This window comes from Balaenoptera physalus (assembly GCF_965194825.1).
Source record: "Balaenoptera physalus genome assembly, chromosome: 16".
Classification (NCBI taxonomy): Eukaryota; Metazoa; Chordata; class Mammalia; order Artiodactyla; family Balaenopteridae; genus Balaenoptera; species Balaenoptera physalus.
This window is the reverse complement of record NC_138898.1, coordinates 20467534-20489779: the sequence shown is the minus strand read 5'-3', so window position 1 is coordinate 20489779 and position 22246 is coordinate 20467534.

Here is a 22246-nt window from a genome sequence, read left to right as displayed (position 1 = left end):
AACACTGGTAAAGTGTATTCACAGCATTGCTCAGTCTCCCTGTGGGCTCTGACATCTGTATATCATAGTATTTGAGGATTCCTGGGGGTTCATTGCCATGTCTGAGAACCCTCACTATATATCATCCTATCTGATAATTCCTTATGGAATATCTCTGTAGCTGAGAATTTCCTTCCCTTGCACGCCTTTTCAGAAATCAGTGTTTAGAATGATGGTCCTGCTTGGCTTTGAATTGGGCTGGTTAATAACCATTGCCAGGGAAATCAATCAAATCTATGATATCTTATTACTTACACTAATTTAATCACAGGGAACGGATCACTGTTCCAGTTCAAAGGGCAAAGAGGATGTGTGTGTGTCTGTGTGTGTGTGTGTGTGTGTGTGTGTGTGAGAGAGAGAGAGAGAGAGAGAGAGAGAACCTTAAACAGAGAAGGTACTGAAACCCTAGGGGGAATGGCCTATTACTGTAAATCTCTACACTGCATTATTTTAGGCAATATTCAGCAGAACTTTAATTTATATCTGAAAGCCACTTTTATTCCAATCTTATTCTGAGAATATGGTGTGTTTTTGAATAATCTTTGAGATCAGAGAAAGCAATTGCTAATTCCCTAATCATACAAATTAACTGAGTGTGATTTTTAGTAAAATTGCTCACATGTGATTACTGCAGCCAGCACAGCTGGCTCAGTCCCAGGCAAAGGGTTCGATTATAGATGGGCAGGACAGAGGCTGTAAATGTGGGCAATCGATGATGGTTCAGTGTCTCCATGTATATCGCTTATTCTGTGTCAACGTCTTACACTCCCTCCCAACTTTGAGCTGGGAAGTAGCACCTTCCTATCCACCCTGATCTCAAATGTCCCAGCCTCCATGAAGCCTTTTCTCGGGGCCCCAACCAGGCAAGGGCTCTTCCCTCTTTCAACTTCTTGTGCTGCTTGAGTGGGCACTAGTTATCTGGTCTACCCCGTGTCTCTTTCTAATGGGCAATGCCCCTCTCCTATTCCATGGAGGCTCTGGTGGAGTTGTTATTCAAGGACTATACTTCTTTGCCCCAGGTTGACGAGTAGAGAACCTCCCACCACCAACACCCCTCCCGCCCCTGGGAAGAGAGATTGGTTCAGGATAAGCCAGTTTCTCAAGCAGGACAAAAAGAATCATTCTTTAGGGATCATGTTGAGTTTGGGAGAGGAGATTACAAAGTATAAAGCCAATAAAGCTGTAGTTTCCATCCTGGCTTCCTTTTTTTTATTAATTTTTATTTTTCCATACAGCTCTGCCTTAGTCCTTTTCTCCTGTTTCATGAAATTTTCTCTTTGCTAATCACTGGGTCTAATGAAGAGATGACAAATTTTATCTCAGGTCCCAAGCCTGATTGATTGGCAGTGGCTGCTGGAGCACTGTGTTAAGAAAGAACCTAAAGTCAAGCCTGGGGTGAGCAGGAAAAGAGATCTGTGATCAATCAGTCATGTCTGACATGGAGACAGCAGTGGCTGGAGTGGTAAACAAGCCAGGTGTTTGCCATCCTTAATCTAGTGACATATCTTTTTTCTTCTCAGTGATTGCTGTGAGTCCTGGATTTAGGCAGCCCCTTATTTCTATAATGTGTCACATTTGTCACCAGGAAAGCCACAGTGGCCACCTTATGAACCAGGTCAACTAGAGTTTTGCCCTTCAGATTTTGACATTAATTCTTTGGATTCTCAAAGGATGAAGTCAGTTAGCATAATAAATGATGTTAAAGAGTATAAATCCAAGTGGAGCAGGAACATAAAGAATAGAAGGAGAGAACAACTAAAGCCATTCTGAAAAATTTAAGGAGCATACGGCATAGCCTGGGAGCCCCAGGGTTGTATGCTCAGAGCAGCATATGAAGGAAATTTACTTAAACTAGCTTTCCAATTAAAATTTCGATTTTTTGATTTGATGGCATCATGGTCCATTGGGGATTTTTATGGTCTTATGTGGCCAAGGATCATGTACAAACATATCTCATTTTATTGCATTTTGCTTCATTGTGCTTTGCAGATATTACATTTTTAACAAATTAAGGTTTGGGGCAACCCTGCATCGAGCAAATCTATCGGCGCCATTTTTCCAACAGATTTGCTCACTTTGTATCTCTGTGTCACATTTTGGCAATTCTCACAATATTTCAAACTTTTTCATTATTATTATGTTTGTTATGGTGATCTGTGAACAGTAATCTTTGATGTTACTATTTCAAAAAGATTACAACTTGCTGAAGGCTCCAATGTTGGAGCCACTTTTTAGCAATAAAGTATTTTTAAATTAACATATGCACATTGTTTCTTTTCAGACATAATGCTATTGCACACTTAATAGACTACAGTATAGTATAAAAATAACTTTTATATGCATTGGAAAATCAAAATAATTGTGTGACTTGCTTTATTGGGATATTCACTTTATTGTGGTGGTCTGGAAGCGAACCTGCAATATCTCTGAAATGTGCCTGTATGCTGTCTTTGCTTTTGCATCTCCTGTGCCTAGTACATAGCATGTGTTCAACAATGTTGTGTTGAATGAGGGAATTAATAGATTATCACACTAATGTGCAAACTCTTCAGCTCATATCAGAAGTCAAAAATGATAGAACTGATATTTATGGAATATTGTTTGAACTGAAGCAGTAGAATCTAGAAAATACATTCAGTTTTTGAGAAATATTTGGTTGGCCAAAAAAGTGCCTTTGATTTTTAAGTAAAAATAAAAGACACATTTTTCAATTTCACCAAGAACTTTATTGAATAACGTAGTCACCCTTTTGTTCCACTACCTTCTGCCATTTTTCAGGCAACTTCATAATTCCATCTTCCCAAAACTTTTTATCTTTTTGAACAAAGAATTGTTCCAGGTGCCTTTTACAGTCTTTCAGGGAATTGAAATTTTTTCCATTAAGAGAATTTTGTCAAGACCTAAATAAATGGAAATCCGAAGGTGCAAAATCTGGTAAATACAGCAAATGAATCAGAACTTTCCAGCCAAGCTGTAACAGTTTCTGCTTGGTCATCAAAGAAACAGGCGGTCTTGTATTATCCTGGTGGAAGATTATGCATTTTCTGTTGACTAATTCTGGATGCTGTTTGTTGAGTGCCACTTTCAGTTGGTCTATTTGGGAGCAGTACGTATTGGAATTAATCGTTTGGTTTTCCGGAAGGAGCTCATAATAGAGGACTCCCCTCCAATCTCACCATATACACAACATCACCTTCTTTGGATGAAGACTGGCCTTTGCTGTGGTGGGTGGTGGTTCATTTCGCTTGCCCCATGATCTCTTCCGTTCCACATTATTGTAGAGTATCCACTTTTCATCACACATCACAATTTGTTTTAAAAATGGAACTTTTTTTACGTTTAAGTAGAGAATCGCATGCGGAAATACGGTCAAGAAGGTTTTTCTCGCTTAACTTACGTGGAACCCAAACATCAGAGCGATTAACATAACCAAGCTGGTGCAAATGATTTTCAATGCTTGATTTGGATATTTTGAGTATGTCGGCTATCTCCTGCGTGGTATAACATTGATTGTTCTCAATTATTGTTTCGATTTGATCGCTGTCAACTTCAACTGTTCTACCCACCGTGGAGCATCGTCCAGTGAGAAATCTCCAGCATGAAACTTTGCAAACCACTTTTGACATGTTCGATCAGTCACAGCACCTTCTCCATATACTGCACAAATCTTTTTTTTTTTTTTTCATTTCGGTCGCGTTTTTACCTTTCTTGAAATAATAAAGCATAATATCCCGAAAATGTTGCTTTTTTTCTTCCATCTTCAACATTAAAATGGCTACACAAAAATTCACCAATTTTGATAAGTCTTTTTTTTAATGCACGCTGATATGACTGTTGTCACATACAATCTAACAAAATTGTTTCGAATGAAGTTAAAGACAACTAACTGCTACTAGAGCCATCTTACGGAAAAAAATGAATGAACCCTTTGGCTAACCCAATATTAAGGAGCCGGGATTGACAGGATTTGGTGGTGGATAAAATGCTGGGAGACTGGAATAGCTGGGTGGGTGGTGGTAACATTCACCAAGATGCTCTTCTGGTACACCTGTGTGGATACTAGCAGAAGTATTTCTCATACTCTTTTTATTGGCTGGTTATTTGTCTGTCTTCATCCCAACTCAGGAAGTGCCTTGAAGAAGGCATTGTGCCTATCTTGCTAACTATTGCATCCCCATTGCTTACTACAGGGCTAGCACGAGTAGGTTTGCAATAAATAACAAGTGCATACATGGATAGGCAACACCTATCCGATGATGATGACAACAATTTAGACAGTATATAGGGTGACAGTTCATTTCTAGTCATTGTGGCAAGGGAACACATTATCCAAAACAAACTTCCAGACATTTATAATGGGAAGCAGGGCACACATTGTTTCACGCAGCTCATTACCACTTTCTGGTCTACCAGAGACCCACTAATCTTACTGTGGTATTAAAATGCAAGTTTTGCATGAGCTTCAATTACTGAAAGTCTACATGGCGTTTCTGAGGGTTAACCCATAGCTTGTTCCCGTTCACAGTCAAAGGCCAATGAATGGTCAATAAAAGCTGCAAACAGTTTTCCATTATTCCTGATGGATTCCTCTGTAAGATGACAGAGTGGAACAATGATCAATAGTGAAACGGCCATTCTGGAAGGCCTTTGTGCCAGATATAATATATTGATAAAAGGGAGGGCAGCATGAAGTTTTGTTGGTACATTGGCCTGTGGTTTTGGGTAAACAGAGGAAAGCTCTTCTTGAAAATAGGGCAGACTGTGCTTGAACCCTTCCAATAGAAACTGGCACATAGTTGAGGCTCAACAAATGGGTGTTGTGATGATCATATTGGGAGAGCTGGTTTATGGGGAACATCTTGGTGAGGACTGGAGCCAAGAAATCAGATGAGTTCTTGTGGAAAATGCTCTTCACCTGGTGTTTTATTAAATTTTAAGATTTGAAATCCAACGAGCTAAATGAGGAGGCAGAACAGGTTGAGAAGGAGCTCTGATTCACAACAAGACTTTATCATCTTTATCTTGGATGACTTCTTGGCAGCACTGAAACAGTTAAACACTCTGTCCTAGAAAAGCTCACCCCAGATGATTTCCCTCACCCCTGTTGATGGTTGAAGTATGTCTCCTTAAAATGTATACACTGAAGTCCTAACCTCCAGTACCTCAGACTGTTACCTTATTTGGAAATGGGTTTGTTGCAGATGGAATGATGTAAGTAAGATGAGGCCCTCTCTATTCCAGGACAACTCATGCCTTTATGAAAAGGGGAAATTTGGAGACAGACACACACAGGAAGAACACCATGTGAAGATGAAGGAAGAGATGGGGTGATGTGTCTATAAGTCAAGGAATGCCAAAGATTGCCAGCAAAACACCAGATACCAGAGGAAAATCACGAGACAGATCCTTCCCTCACAGACTTCAGAAAGAGCCTGCTGACACCTTGATTTCAGATTTCCAGTTTCTGGAACTGTGAGACAATAAATACACTTCTGTTTTTCAGCCATCCAGCCCTAGCCTATGAATACAATACCTTGTTTTCCCCCACTCCTCTGCCTCTTCTTCTCAGAGTGCTATATGGATGCCTGTTCCACTTCTTCTCTTACACGTTAGGATTCCTTAGAGCGCTGTTCTAGATCTTCTTATGCAACACACATCCCCAAATGATTTACCCTCCCTATGCCATTTCCTCTTCTGACTCCCAAGTCTCTTTCCTGTGCTTCAGATATATGTGTGTGTATATATACAGACACACACAAACACACACACACACACATACATGCATTTGTGAATTCTAAAGCTTGAGCCTTCTTTTTTTTACATCTGTAGAGTTCAGATATTATTTGTTTTTTCTTTCCCTGACTAAATGGACTGACATTTTCTTGTCAATATTTTTTAGGGGAAAAGTAATAATTGCAATTACCCACCACTTAAATGAGGGGACACCTGTTCTCATTGAACCAGCAGCCACATCAGTTAAGAGGTTCCCATCCTGAGGGTCCCTTGACAGACTGCCAGGGTGTCATCTAGCAGCCCTTCTTTTTGTGTGACTGCCTCATTGTAGGTGGTTCTTCCCCCCATTTCTACACTGTGGACCAGACTGGGATCTCAGATGTTCAGGCTTTGTTGAGAGGTGGCACTTGGATCTTTGATTCTCAAACCTGGAAAGCTCCACTTTCTCAGTAGGGGGTGAGTTCTATCATTTCTGCTGAAATGGAAGGCTGCCATTCAACCTGGCCTAGAGCCTATGGTAAGTCACTGGTCAGCCTGAATATATGAAGCAATTATTCGTTCAATTTCGAACACGTTAGGAAAGGGTGGTGAAGTCAGCCATTGGCTGGGTTTCCATCATTAGGGAAAGTTTGGACAGTTGCAGTTATTGGGACAACCTAGTGGCCTGGCTGGCAGGGACTTAAGAATAGAGAGTTAATGGAAACAATACATTTCTACACCTTTTTCTTTTTAAAAAATGGTGCTAAAATACACATAACATAAAATTTGCCACCTTAACCATTTTTTGGCTTACAGTTCAGTGGCATCAAGTACATTCACAGTGTTGTGCCACCATCAGGACCATCCATCCACAGATCTCTTTTCATCCTGCAAAAGTGAAACTCTGTACCCATTAAACAATAATTCCCCTAATCCCTTTCTCCCCAGTGCCTGGAAACTACCATTCTACTTTCTGTCCCTATAATTAGACTATTTTAGGAACCTCATATAAGTGGAATCATACAGTATTTGTTCTTTAGTGACTGGCTTATTTCACTTAGCATAAGGTCCTCAGAGTTCCACACATGTTGCATCATGTGTCAGAATTCCCTTCCTTTTTTAAGGCAGAATAATATTCCACTGTTTGTATATGCCACATTTTGTTTATTCTTTCATCCATTCATTGTACACATGGGTTGCTTCCACCTCTTGGCTATTGTGAATAATGCTGCTATGAACATGGACTTACAAATATCTCCTTGAGTCCCTGATCTCAGTTCTTTTGGGTATATATTTATAAGAGGGATTGCTGGATCATATAGCAATTGTATGTTTGATTTTTCGACGAGCTGCCACACTGTTTTTCACAGCAGCTGTACCACTTTCCATTCCCATCAACAGTGCGCGAAAGTTCTAATTTCTTCACATCTTTACCAACACCTGTTCTTTTCTTTTTTTTTTTTTTATAGTAGCCATCCTAATGGATGTGAGGTGGCACATTTTTTTCCTTTCTGAAACATTTTCCAATGTTTCTTTAGACATAGAACCAGTTCTATTCCCTTGGTTACAAAAAAAGTAAATTTGCCATCCCAGCAGAAGCCAAGATTTCGAGTGAGTGAGGCGATTGTGTGCTGAGAATTTGAAAAAGACTCAATGACCTACTGCAAATGTCCCACTGCAAATGTCCCTCAGCACTTCTCTCTCAGGAAGTCCAAACTAGAACTCAGTGTTTTACTCAGAAAGCTGCTCCTGTCCCCCATGTTCTCCAGACTGATGAACTTCATTGCCATTCATGCAGTTGCTCCAGCCAGAAAGCTGGAGAGTTCTCTTACCTCTTCCTCAGCTCCAAATACACATTCTTCATTAAATCCTACCGCTTTCACTTCTTAAATATTTTCTTCCAAGACCTTGTTCTAGGCAGCAGCTTCCTTAGTTCAGTATACTTGAGTCTTTAGCTAAAGTGTCTTCAATAACCATCTATCTGCCCCCTAACCCCAACTCTCTACCCCCATCTTCTCCAGTTTCCACACTATAGCCAGGTGATCTTTGTAAAATAAAAACATTTGATCTTGTCACATCCCACCCCAGTAAAAACCCATCAATGCCATTTCCTTGCCTTCAGAATGAAACTGAACATCTATAAGAAGGCCTTTTTTCATCTGGTCCCCACCTATGTGTCTTATTTATCTTCATGTATCTCCTCCTGCCCAGGAAGAAAGTGGGTGGAAAAGGAATTTTCGATTTACTGAATGACAGAGACAGCATTTTTTTCCTATTCATTATACAAATGCTCAGCACTTCCTGGCCTAGGTCTGACCCTGAGAGAGTCAGAATTGAAGACCTGTATGAAGATGCTGTTACATGATGGATGAAGGATGTGAAGTGCTGCCCTAATCCAGAAAAGCACCAGCATACCTGATGTACAAATTGGCTAATTCATTAGTGTCTCTAAGATTTTCCGAAGACACTAAAATTTGGATATTCAGCTTTTAATGCTCGTGGGAAGCATATAAATAACAGCCCCTTTACAGATATAAGAGATGTGCCCTTTGCAGGTGTAGTAACTGTGGTAGGTTATCATACAGCAAAGTCAGGTTCAGTTAGACAGCAGTTCTCAGTCCAAGTTGTACATTGGAATCAGTTAGGAATCTTGACAACGTGAGACCTCCGTCCTAGAACAAGAGCTCTGTGAATGGGGCTGGGAGTCAGGATTTTTTAAAAAAAGCTTCTCAGGTGATTATAATACACAGCCATGGCTAAAACCCACTGACTTAGCTCAATAGAGAAATGAATTCATCAGATATCCTTTTATGCAGAAAACTGATCTGACAGCTAACTGGACAGTGGATTTCTTTAAACTGGATTTGGAGCACATTTGGAATTAGAGATTTTTAGCTAAATAACAGGTAACTTGAATTTGGGATAGCTTATTTCATTTTTGTCTATGACCTGGGAAGGGAAAAACATGAAAAATTATCTTATCCCATGTCTAGACATTGGTTACAATCATTGCCTAGAGTATCCACATTTCGAGGAAGCCAGATTAGCATACAGTGCTTAACTGAGATGCCACATGTCTATTGAGAGAACTTCCAAGTATGCAGCCCCTCAGGGAATTTCATCCCAGGCAGACACTGGGGAAGGCTGTCTTGGGATGTGAGGACAAGGAGGAAAAGTTGGATTCAGGCTTCAGAAAGCAGCCAGGGGTTAGCCTCCAAAACTCCCACCTCTTCTGAATCAAAAGGAGAAAGAGTGGATGGGAGGCAATGGCCTTGGCTGCTTCATGTGCACATCTTGTTGTGTTCTGACCCAGTGGTGAACTCTTTTGATGGACATTGTCAGTGAAAACCTCCGTGGGACATCAGTGGACCTGACTTGGTGCCGTGGACTGCCATCAAGGAGGTGGTACTTCAGGGCTTTGCTGTGGGATGAGGTGACTCACTGCCCTGTAACTGGATACAAAAGGGGAGCCATAGGCAAAAGCTGATCAAAGCAGCACAAAGAAGGTCTTCACTTGCTAAAGAGGGAACTCAAATTTTCCTAGCCATTCAGACACCATAGATTTAAAAAAATACCTGCTGGATCTGAGAATTATTATTGGTTTTTTTGCCCCTGGTTTCAGACTTAACATGATTATTATTGGGTATCCTGGGAACTGGACTTGTTTCATTATTTTAAGTAATCAACTGACCTGTAACAAAGGGACATGGCCAAGGAAGTGTTGTTCAATAAAGGAAAGGGTCATATCTCTGTTAAAACATGAGCCTGTGTATCTGTGATCTCGTATATATGGCTGGGGTTCTGCCTTTCCCAGGCCTACCTGAATGGGTTAGTTCAAACTCCTTGTCGGACTGATAAGCCTGCTGAGACTTGGTAGGAGTTTCCAAAGAGCTATCAAATAATGCTGAAATTGAGCCTTTTCCCTGGAGGCTTCTTTGCAGGGAAGACAAATGAAGGCAGAAGCTTGCTGCTAAGGAGTACCTCCCTGAGGAGGTATGATGGTGGCTGTCTGCAACGGAAGGGTTGTCACTGTCCCTTCTCCCTCCCACAGTTCCTGAGATCCCAGCTCTGTAGCCGGATCCTCCATGCTACTGCCTCCTGCCCTTCAGGCTGTGTCTCTCTGTGCAGGTGGATGAGGTGACAGAAGGCAGATGCATGGAGCATGCAAGAGGTCATGAAGGTGGGGACCAGAAAGTATCCAGAATGATGTCTACTAGTGGCTTGATGGCCTGTGTGTATTTGGATGGAAGCCAGAGAGCCGTCCAAAGTGCTCCCCAAGGGGGAAGACTGTCTGGGCTCAAACCTCTGTTCTGCCACTATGTAATCTTGACTTTTAGTTTACCCATCTGTATAATGGGGTGATGATAAGGATGCTCGACCTCATAGTGCTATTTTGAGAATGAAACGCAGTATTATTTAAAGGTACTTAGGGCTTCCCTGGTGGCGCAGTGGTTGAGAATCTGCCTGCCAATGCAGGGGACACGGGTTCGAGCCCTGGTCTGGGAAGATCCCACATGCCGCGGAGCAACTAGGCCCGTGAGCCACAACTACTGAGCCTGCGCGTCTGGAGCTTGTGCTCCGCAGCAAGAGAGGCCGTGACGGTGAGAGGCCCGCGCACCGCGATGAAGAGTGGCGCCCGCTCGCTGCAACTAGAGAAAGCCTTCGCACAGAAACGAAAACCCAACACAGCCAAAAAAATAAATAAATAAATAGCGTTAAAAAAAAAAAAAGTACTTAGACTAGTTTCAGCCATATAATTAGTGCTCAATATAAGCTATATTTGGGCTTTTGGAAGATTAATAGGGAAATTCAACACTTAAGACTTCCTAAGATGGATGGCCATTCATTCATTTATTCATTCATTCAACAAATATTTGTGAGTATTACTGTATGTGGAACTCTCATGCCAGGTACTCAGAAATGAATTACAGATGGTTTCTCTTTCAGGGAGCTGAGAGGGCTGCTCTGTTGTTTATGTCCCAAGAACAGACAATCAAAAAGAGAAAATAGAACTGCCTACTAGCCCAAGTACACGTGGAGACTTCTCATATTTAGGAAGAATCAAGCCATGGGGGCCAGAGCTTCTCTGGGATCTGGTATCATCATGGTCACATGACTAGGATGCAGCCCAAGTTGGGTGGGGAGGATGGAAGAACAAGACTCAAGGCTTTTCTTTTTCCTTCAGTTTAGATGTGAGGCTATAAAGTCATTTCCAAAAAAAGAAAACCCCAAAACCAAAAGAACAAACAAAAAAAAAACCCCAATCCATTGAACTCAAGTTCCCCATCTCAGTCTCAGATAAGTGGGAAATAGGGGTCAGTGGCCTCCTTTCACAGACTTTCAGGGCAGGAAATTACCCAACTCTCATGAAACAAGCAACCAGCTTCTTCAGGTCCCATAGAAGCTTCAACTGTTGAGTGATGCTGGTCTTGAATGGAAGGCCTCCTGGGGCTTGGGCCAAGGGCTCTGAATAGCAATTAGCTTCCTGGGGGTAGGACTGCTGTGTTCTCAGTCTGCTTTAGATTATAATTAATTATAGAATCTCTGCTCAGCAGAAGTGGGCTGAATCTTGGAGAAAATGTAATTCAATCCTATCATTTTGCAAAGAAAATCCCTTAAAACCAAAGAGGACCCAGTTCTCCTTACTCTCTATCTGGTTCTGTTCCTCTCTCAGCAAAAATCTCTTCTTTCTACTAATAGCCCATAGATTCTCTCCACTAATAGCCCATAGGGGTTCTGCCTGATCCATTTACAGATGATTCATGCCCTAAGAACTTTGTACCAAATGTAAAGTCCAACTTATTTGAACTATATTAGGAGATTTCAACAATAGTTGCCAGGCTATCACATGAGGCATACTAAAATGTTTTTTTTTTTCAAATTATGTAAAACAAGTTTACATATTACTTTATTATTTATGTAAAGTTGGAGTCCCTTGTAGCAGTCATGATCATGATCGAGATCGTCATCATCATTGCAATGGACAACACTTTACTAGACGAGTGGTTCTCAAAGTGAGGTCCCAGACCAACAACATCAGCATCACCTGGGAACTTGTTAGAAGTGCAGACTCTCAGAGCCCATCTTAAACTTAATAAACCAGAAACTCTGGGGGCCAGACCCAGAAATGTGTGTTTTAAGAAGCCCTACGGGTGATTCTGATGTAGGTCAAAGCTTAAGAACCACTGTGTTAGACTGTGCCAAGGGCTTTTAATGCATTATCTCATTTATTCTTCATAGTAACCTTCAGTGAAAAATGGCATTGTTAACTTCACTTTGAGAAGACTGAGACAGAGCAAGGTTAAGTAACTTGCCCAAGGTCACACAGCTTGTCAGGGGTATAGCTAGATCCCAGTCCTCATTTATTTGGTGGCATCAGATCACATTTTCAATGAAGTCAGTATCTGGGTCTCTGCTTATCCTAACAAACCCTCTGAACTACAACAGAAAAGCATAGTAACTTCTTTAACAACCACCTCCCACCTACGTCATGGACTTGCCATGGATTTTTACTCAGCTTCATCTCCTTTAGTCCAGAACTAGCCTGTGGGGCTTGAGGTGGTGGCATGACTTCAAATCCTGCCTCATCTTCCCTTGAAGTGAAGCCAGAGATGACTTCCTGGGCTGGGTCTGCGGCCAGTGAGGTCTGTGGTTGAGAAAGGAGTGGGTTGAGGAGGATAAGGCTGGGACCAGCTGCAAAATACTTGCTGAGTAGGGAAAGGGGGATGGAGAAGAAAGGCCAAAAGAGAAAAGTGAGTAAGTAAGCAGGGACTGCTACTCTATCAAATAAATACAGTGATGTCTATTTTACTAATGAGCAAACAAAAACCTAAGGAGGTCACGTGACATGCGTGATACCACTAATAGGGCAATAGAGGCCCTGGGTGTGAATTTGGTGGTTTTGACTCTAAGTTCAGTGTTTATTCCATTATAATGCCATTGGAGCAACTCCCTATGGAAGCCAGCAATATCAGGCTATGAAGAAACACCATGTCTTAGGGTTCGTATTGACATTCAGGGGATTGATGGACCCACTGAAACACCAGGTTATGGTGTTGTGGTGTGTGTGTATGTGTTTATGAGATATATATATATATATGCACCCATGCATATACCTGTGTATGTATATGTGTGTATACACATATATGTAAACACATATACATATACATGTGTATGTATGTGATGTGTGTATGTGTGTGTGTGTGTATATATATATATATATATATATATAAATATATAAATCTGTATTAGTTGGGGTTCCCCAGAGACATAGAACCAATAGGAGATTTCTTTGTCTCTCTCTCTCTCTTTATTACAAGGAATTGTCTCATATGATTATGGAGGCTGAGAAGACCCATGATCTGTCATCCACAAGCTGGGGACCCAGGAGAGCTGGTGGTATGAGTTCCAATCTGTGTGCAGTAGAAGACTGATGTCCCAACTTGAAGACAGTCAGGCAGACAAAGTGAATTCTCCCTTATCCTGCCTTTTGTTCTATTTAGTCCTCCAATAGATTAGCTGGGGCCCACCCACATTGGGGAGGGCAAATCTACAAATTCAAATGTGTATCTAACCCAGAAAGACTCACAGACGCACCCAGAATAATAAAATAATAATATTTAACCAAGTCAAATATCTGGGCACTCAGTGACCCAGTCAAGTTAACACATAAAATTAACTGTATATGCCCAAACTCATGTCTAAACAATAACGCACTTGGCCATAAAGAAGTTTCACAGGTTTACAGCAAAAAAAAAAAAAAAAAAAAGTGAAAAAGTAAGAGTATAATTGGCTAGGCTTTCTTTCTTAAGGGTAAACCTCTTAAGTTTTTAGAAGTGGACCTCTCTGCCGTTTTTTTTTTTTTTTTTTTTTCTTAAAATTTATATCCTTCCTCCTTTTTGGTCCTTTTTAAATGGAATAATGAGAGTAGGTTATTTTGTTGTTTCTGCTGCTGTTGTTTTTTGTGTTGTTAAATTCCTTACTAGGCAAAATAAAAAGTTGGTTACTGAATGCTAGTCTCTAATTCTTTAAGAAAAAAATTCTGTTACTTGAAATAAAAGTCTGGGAACCACTGACCCACATAACAAAATCCAAGCCACTTAGCATGGCATTAAACACTGGATGCTGTATTGGATGAATCCTATTCTAATTGTATGATAATTGGACCCACCCCCAATGTGATTCAACACTGTGTCCCTGAGGTAAGTTATGAACTTCTGAAAAAATTAGAAGCTTGGTGGAGCATTATTTCTTTGGGAAAACGTGTTTTAAGACACAAGCTATTGACTTAGGTTAAATTTTAAAACACAACCAAGTTGAAGTGAGACATTGCTAGTTCACAAATAATTAACACAAAACATTTATCCACTTAGATATACATGGGGCACATGTTCAACTCCCACGTGGAGTCAGTCATTCTCACAGTCACAGGAATGTCATACCCCCCCACCAAAGGGGAGATGCACACACCCACAGACACAGAGACACACACGGCGGCTGGAACCATGTAGAACTCTAACAAGTGATGCAGCAAGGCCACTAAGCTGAGCTGTGCTTCCCAGCTGTGCGATGTTCCATCAATCTCTGCATATCTGCTTCCAGGAGCTCTTTTCCCCAAAGTCCTTGGAATAAATTCATGGCCTGATATTTGAGAAAGGACCAATATGGGCCCTACTCACATAACTCATCCATCCCCTTGACATCCTGCCCTTAGATTTGGCCATGAACAGCTGCCCATCCCCAGGACCAGGGCGGGAATCAGGACCTCTGGTGGAGGAAGAATTTGCCTTTTCTCCTGGATGTGAGGCCACCTGGATTTGCTTCCATTAATCAGTCGCCTGCCACCTAGCCCGGGATAATAGTTCATTTTGGGTTTGTTGACCCCTGTCTCTTTCATTTGCCTGGTGTTTGGTGATTCAAAGAATGAAAAATAAACATAGGATTCATAATCACAGCATGCATGATTAGGAGGACTTTCTGAACATTTCATTTCAATTTGCATTTAGGTCTGGTTAACCTGAGGGGCAGGCATGTTAATCTTCACACAATACAGATTGATTACTGACTTCTCTAATTTTTCTTCCTTCAGATGACAAACGCCGGCAGCCTGGAATTTATCAATTTAGGATAGGACTCAAGGAGTACAACTCACCAACTTTGGGGGAAAAAAAATAACTTGGAATAAATACATTACATCCGCACAGAGCGGGAACATAAAATTATACCCCAAGGAAAGACTAGCCTATAACCTACTGCACTCCTGAGATATCTTGGTGCTGCTATTAAATTTATAAATGAGGGTTGGAAGGTCTTAGCAGCGATGCTGGCCCATAACCTCCACCCAGCCCTATTGTTTAATAGGATCAGTAGACACTTACCAGCACAGATGATTAATTAGAGAGAGGCTTTATCAGTGTAAGGGCTGGGACTGGGGAAGCAGGTGGAGATGTTTTCCCTTGACCTCATAATCCTTCATCTGTCTTCTTTGCAGTGAGGTTTTATTACTCAAAGTACACAGGATCTGATGCTTACCCTTGGAAATGTCTAGGAATCCAGGGACATCTCTGTGATCTCCGTGGAAGACCTTGGGAATTCCATCCAGGTGTGCAGATTTCTCTGCACTGGCCCATGCTTAACAGTGAAACTACAAAAGGCAAATCTTAGAGGTGTTTGCTGTTAAGTTACTTGTATTTTTCAAGGGCAGAAATCAAGCCTTATGTCTCTCCAATATCTTAGTAACTGGCACGTGCTATGATGTATAACATGCTTAGGAAATGCTTATTAAATGAATGGGCTTTTGGACTGTTTTCTGAGTTTCCTGGCCGTTGGTTGAGTAAAAGTGCTAGAGGATATTTTATTGCAGAAAGGGTAACCTGGGTAGCCTTTGTAGTATTTATTTCCTCACTGCTCTTCCTCATCTCATCATACTCATCATCTTTCATCTACTCTGTAAGACCAGACTCTTGACTACTCTCCCCACCCACTGGAGCTCATTTCCCTCCTCAACTTCTTGATTTTTACAAAATGATGTTAACAGTCTCCTGAGTGTGAATATCTATGGTACTTGGGGCCATCCTCAAAGGTGAACAAAGGATAACTTTGTCACAAGCATTTACTAATAAGTATGATCTAGTGATCACAGCCCTCATTCTCTTTCACAGTCTCTGGAGAGAAGTAATATTCAAAAAGGATTGCTTGCTTGGAGGGTCTACCATCCACCTCTTTTCCCAAATATTTTTAAATGTTTTCTTGGGATAAACTAGGCCAAGAGAAAGCTGGGCACCTGGATGTTCTACTGGTTCCCTGTATATCTGCTGCCACTGGATGTTCTTTGAGAGTCTATATTGAAGTTCTGATAAGAAAACAGATCTGTAAAGCTTATAGTTATATCCATTTTAATGATGCTGTAGAATGGTGTTTATTATATCATACGTTGTCTTCTTTATGAAGACTCCTGGGAGAAGTTTTCATCTGGTCCCAATACTGTGAAGGGTTGGATGATTAGCAAACAGTAGAGCCTTTACCTTTATGAGCTACATAAACTTTCATCTGTGTTCAGTTGGGGTGTGTGTGTTTGTGTGAGTGCGTGTGTGCTTCTTTCAGTAAATTCATCAAGCAATGCAAAGGCAAGAATCTCATGGGAAAGGAACTCCTATTTATCGTTTAAGACCTATGTTAAACAAATGTCCTTTGAAGAGTTAGAAACTCCTGCCTCTGGTGCCCCAGATCACTTCGTTTGTTCTTCAGATTCATTGATTGTGTGGTTTTGGGATTTGTGTGTCCATGACTGTCATCCCCACTTACCTGAGAACTTACAACAAGGCCTTATATGTAGCTTCCAGAACTTAGCACATACCTAAGGACACTGTTACTCAGAAGTTTTACCTAAGCCTCTTGGTTTGAGTCGACTGGCACACTCTCAAGTGTGCTTCGTCTATGTGCAATTTTATAGTAGAGTGTTTGAAGAGGGATGGGTCTTTTGGGACAGAGATGGGTCCATGTCTTATTAAAGACCGTGTCATTCTATTTCCTTTTCTTGCCACCCAGAATTCAGAAATGTCTTCTCTAGTGTTTGTGTGTGTGTGTGTGTGAGACAGAGAGTTTGATAGATTAATTGAGACCTACCTCAGTAAATGAACGGGAAGAAGACCAAGTGTCTTTTGACTCCTGACTTAGATCTGACCCACAAAATCACAATGCTTCTGCTCTGTAGCACAAGGTACTCTTTTCTATACTTTTTAAAATAAATCTATGACTGGGTCATTCTGATTTTTGGATTTTGGAACAGGTCTATTAAAGATAAAAACCATGCTTCTGAGGTTTGCTTTATAAAACACAGCTGTTTCAGATATTTTTTTCCTTTTTGCTGATTTGTGTTGAATTCCATCCTTTCTTCAACCACTTCCTTTTTCCCTTCTAAGAGCAATACAAAGTTCAGATGTGTTCTGAGTTTGAGTGACTTTAGCAGAAAGTCAGCAGAAAGCTTACATTTCCCTCCCTTCAGGCTGGTGATGGAGGGTGATGACGCCCATGGTTTCCAGTCCTCCCTCTGGACCTGTGATACACCACCATGGAGTGGGTCCTCAGCATCCTGGGAATGTAGGTGCTCATCCAGCTTTCAATATCATCACTGAGTGGCAATAAAAAGAAAGGGACATCATGGACTGACCTCATGCCAAGGGGCTCCCCATTCAGTTGTGCTCTGCTTTGGACAGCTTGAGCTTCTGGGGTTTAAAAAATTGGAAAAGAGGAAAGTAAATAGCTCCAAGAGGCAAATACTGGATTTCTTACCAACATATTAAGGGGAGAACAAGACTTGAATTTGAGTTAAAAAATTTTATAAAAGGTGTGCCTTTTGAGCTTCTAAAAATGGAACAAATCATTCTGGTTACTCATTTTTTTTTGACCTGGGTAATTGCTACAAACTGAATGTTTTATCCTCCTCCTGTCCCTGGTGCCCAATTCATATACTGAACTCTTAACCTCACTGTGGCTGTATTTGGAGATGAGGACTTCACAAAACTAATTAAGGTTAAATGAGGTCGTAAGGGTTGAGCCCTGGTCTCATGTGATTAGTGTCCTTTTAAGAAGAGACAGGAGAGAGCTTGCTTTTCCTGCATACAAAGAGGTCATGTGACTACATAGTGAGATGGTGGTCACCTGCAAGCCAAGAAAAGAGGCCTCAGAATGAAACCTATGTTGCTAGCACCTTGATCTTGGACTTCCCTGCCTCCAGAACTGTGAGAAATAACTTTCTGTCCTTTAATCTGTGGTATTTGTTATGGCAGCCCATGCAGATGAATACAGTAATCTTAGTGAATCTGCTGTTTACAGGGAAGTAAAAGTTGTGCGGGTTTGGTAGTCAGAAGGACCAGGGTGTGAGTCCTGTCTCCACCATTTTTTTGCTGTGAATTTCAGGTAAGTTTCCTTGCCTCTAAACTTGTATTCTGTGATATGCAAAATGGAGATTATAATGCTATCCTAAGTGTAAAGATTATATGAGATAATAGATAAAAATGCAAACCTAAGTGTGGGACTAGCGTAATGGATTGTCTAACAGATATTTATTTATCAAATATCTGCTTGACAACAGTAGGGCCACCCAATTTATTTTGATGTGATCACCTCCCCAACCCTCAGCTCCACCCCAGAATTAGTGGCAGGAGGATTGGGGGTGGGAAGCCTACCTCTTATTCCCTTCTGTCTACACTGGAACCAAAAAGGATTTAAGAAAATATCCCCTAAGTGGTTATCCTACTACCATAGGGCAACAAGTTTTATGGTCCAGCTGGATTAGTACAGAAGAGATAGTTTATTTTTTAAGGTCCCTGAATGAAAGAGCCAACCTTCAAAAAGGTAAGAGAAGTTTGGGGAGAGTTGAAAAAAGGGACTAGATCCAGAGGTATGGATTTAAGGAAATAACAAGGCATAGCACAGCATCCTGGGGCTAGCAACAGTGGGGAGTTGGTACCACCACTGGGTCTAAAGGGGCAAGTGGAGAGACCAGTCACTGGAAGTAGATAGGTTAACTGTCTAGAGAGGGAGGTCTGGCAGAAGATATGTCTGGTGATGTAGGAACACAGTGAACACAGGATGCCTTGGCAGCGAGGAAGCTAAGGGAACAAACATCTAGCCTCACTCTCCTGTCTTCTGCTCTCCTGCTGTCCTCCAATTGGCTGAACCCAACTAGAAGTCAAGGACAAGGGGATTGGTTGATGGATCCCATGTGAGTTAGTCTCCTGGGGCACAGAGCAGAGTGGAGAAGGTGGGAAGTGAATTTGGGAGGGTAAATGGAAATTATCCAGGACCAGAATCTCCTCAACACTTCTTAACTTCTCAATAGAGAGAAAAACTTTATCTTTGATTCCTCTAGGTTTGGTTCTTGATGTGTTAAAATAATATAGGACATCCTGTCGCTTTCCTCAATTTAAATTTCAGGTTTAACATCTGCCCTGGAGTGATCAAGTTCTTCCTTAGAGCAGAAGACTGCAAGGACATACGATTTAAGAGAAGAATGAAAACAAATAGGCTTAATGTTTGAAAAATACATTCTCCGTCAGACTGTTAGTTCATCCATGGCTGTGGGCCCTTTAATCACTGTGTTCTGGGGCCATCCACATGTCCATATCTCTTAGTCACTGGAAATAAAATCTATTTCTTTGGGCATCTCCTTTCCTCCTTTTTATTTAAACTTTTAAGTTTGAGGTAATTGTATATCCACATGCAGTTACAATAAAGAATACAGAGAGAGCCCACATACTCTTCACTCAGTTTCCTCGGTGATAATATGTTGCAAACCCATAGTATAATATCACAACTAGGATTTTGACATAGATACAATCCACTGATCTTATTCAGATTTCCTCAGTTATACTTGTACTCCTGTGTGTGTGTGTGTATTTACCTCTATACAATTTTATCACATGTGTAGGTTTGTGTATCTACCACACAGAAAAGGTATAGAACAGGTCAATCAGCGCAAGGCTCCTGTTGCTTTTATAATCACATATATTTCCTTCCTGTCCCAACCCACCTTGTATTCCATCCTTAACCCCTGGTGACCACCAATCTGTCTTTTTCCCTATAATTTCATTAGTTCAAGAATGTTATATGAATGGAATCATACAGTTTGTAACCGTTATAATTTTTTTTTTCACTTAACATGATTCTCTGGAAATTCATCCAAACTGTTGTGTGTATCAATAGTTCATTCCTTTTTATTGCTGAGTAGTATTCCATGGTATGGATGCACCAGTGTTTGTTTAACCAGTTACCCACTGAAGGTTATCTGGTTTGTTTCCAGTTTTTCGCTATCATGAAAAAAGCTGTTATAAATAGTCATGTACAGGTCTTTATGTGAACATGAATTTGCATTTCTCTGGGATAAATGCTCAAGAGTTCAACTGCTGGGATATAAAATAATTTCATGTTTCACTTAAAACTGCCAAACTATTTTTTAGAGTGGCTGCACCATTTTACACTTCTACCAGCCAAGTATGAGTGATCCAGTTTCTCTGCATCCTTGCCAGCATTTAATCTTGTAACGTAAAAAAACAAAACAAAACAAAAACAAAAACAAAAACTTACTCATTCTGATAGGCGTGTGGGTAATATCACATTGTGGCTTTAGTTTGCATTTCCATAATGGTTAATGAAGCTGAACATCTTTTAATATGCTTATTTGTCATTTGACATATCCGTTCATGTCTATTTTCTATTTGATTGCTGTTTTTTACTCTTTTGAGGGTACTTTATATATTCTAGATGTTAATCCTTTGACATATACATGGTTTTCAAGTATTTTCTCTCAGTCTGTAACTTGTCTTTTCATCCTCTTGACAGGATATTTCACAGAGCAAAATTTTTAATTTTGATGAGGCCCAATTTGTGATTTTTTCGTTTTTGTTGATCATAATTTTTGGTGTTGGAACTATAGCTCTGAACCTTCCACTTGTTTTTGTAAATGAAGCTATATGGGAACACAGCCATGCTCATTTATTTGCATGTTATGTGTGACTGCTTTTATGCAGAGTTGAATATCTGGTGCAGAGACACATGGCCCACAAAACCTAGAACATTTACCAAGTGGTTCTTTAAGAAAAAGTTTGCCAACATCTGATTTAGCACATATTAATTATTTCAGAATTATAAAAACTATTTTGTAGACAACAGCCAATTAGAACATACTTAGGTTATAATTTTAATGGGAAAATAATATCAATTTATACCTCTATTTTATAGTTAAAAATACATTAACCTACAATGACTTAAGAGAAGAACTTGAAAAGGAAGAGAAAGTAAAACTGATTTGTGAGATCTGGGGAATTCTAAAAGTCTTTTCTTCCCCAAATTTCTTGTATTTAAGAAACATAATGATTTGTGCAATAAAAATTATCATGTAAAAATGGTGTCACTTGTTAAAAAGAGTTCAGGAATTCAGGTCCTCTCTGGGTGTGGTCCTGTCTCCAGGGAAAATCCCGCAGGTGGTTAGGAAGTCTCCTGCCTGTGCCATTGTTCTCGAGGTGGAGATGTGTGCGCTGATTGAAGAGTGTAATGAAGTCCTTTCTTTCCTCCCCTTCCAGCCATTTCAGGCAGAGCCAAAGTGTTTCTGGATGCAGGGCTCAGGCTTATTAGCAATGCAAAATGAATATCTAATAGTAGGCTTTTTTAATAGAGCCGTCCTTAGCTGTCAAAAGTGGATTTATATCGCACATTAATTCCTTGCTGAAGACACGCAGAGCTTGTATTTCTGATGAGACTGGGGCTATCTGACTATGGTTAATAGTTTTATTACTGTCATATTGTATATACCTTCAGTTTTCTGTGTGGCTGCACACACACACACACACACACACAAACACACACACACACACACACACTATGGGGACCAAACAAAATTTCTGTGGGCTGAATATATCCCTCAGGCTGTAAGTTTTAAACCTTTGTCCTAGAAAATAGTTTGGAAAGATACTTTGAGTAGGCCTATCTAGCAGACAGATTACATCTTTGAACCAGATGCAGTATTTTTTTTACCACTAAATCTGTTGAACAGCCTACAAGCCATGATTGGGCCATGACACTGAGTTCATGCTGTTTAGGACTTTGTGTTTGTACATGTGTGATGTGTAGATACACGATGGTAACTACCTATTGTGAGTTCACATGATTTTGAAATTCGAAGGCACCTGAACAGCCATACTCAGAGCTCCACACTGGGTGTGACTTTTCTCCATGATGTCTCAGATACATGGAAGCCCAGGGATGAAGAATGCACATCTAATACAGAGGAACTCAGTACCATGTAAGGTGGTTCAGTTCATTACAAAGCACTTCACTTATCTGAGAGGTTTTCATTATATTAAACAAATCCAATTTCCCTGTTAAGTATTCTTATTGACCCTTTGGAATTCTATAACAGTATCTAATTCCTCTCCTGCTTGATGGTGCTAATTATTTCAATAAAGCTACCAAAATATCCTAAGTCTTATGAACTCCC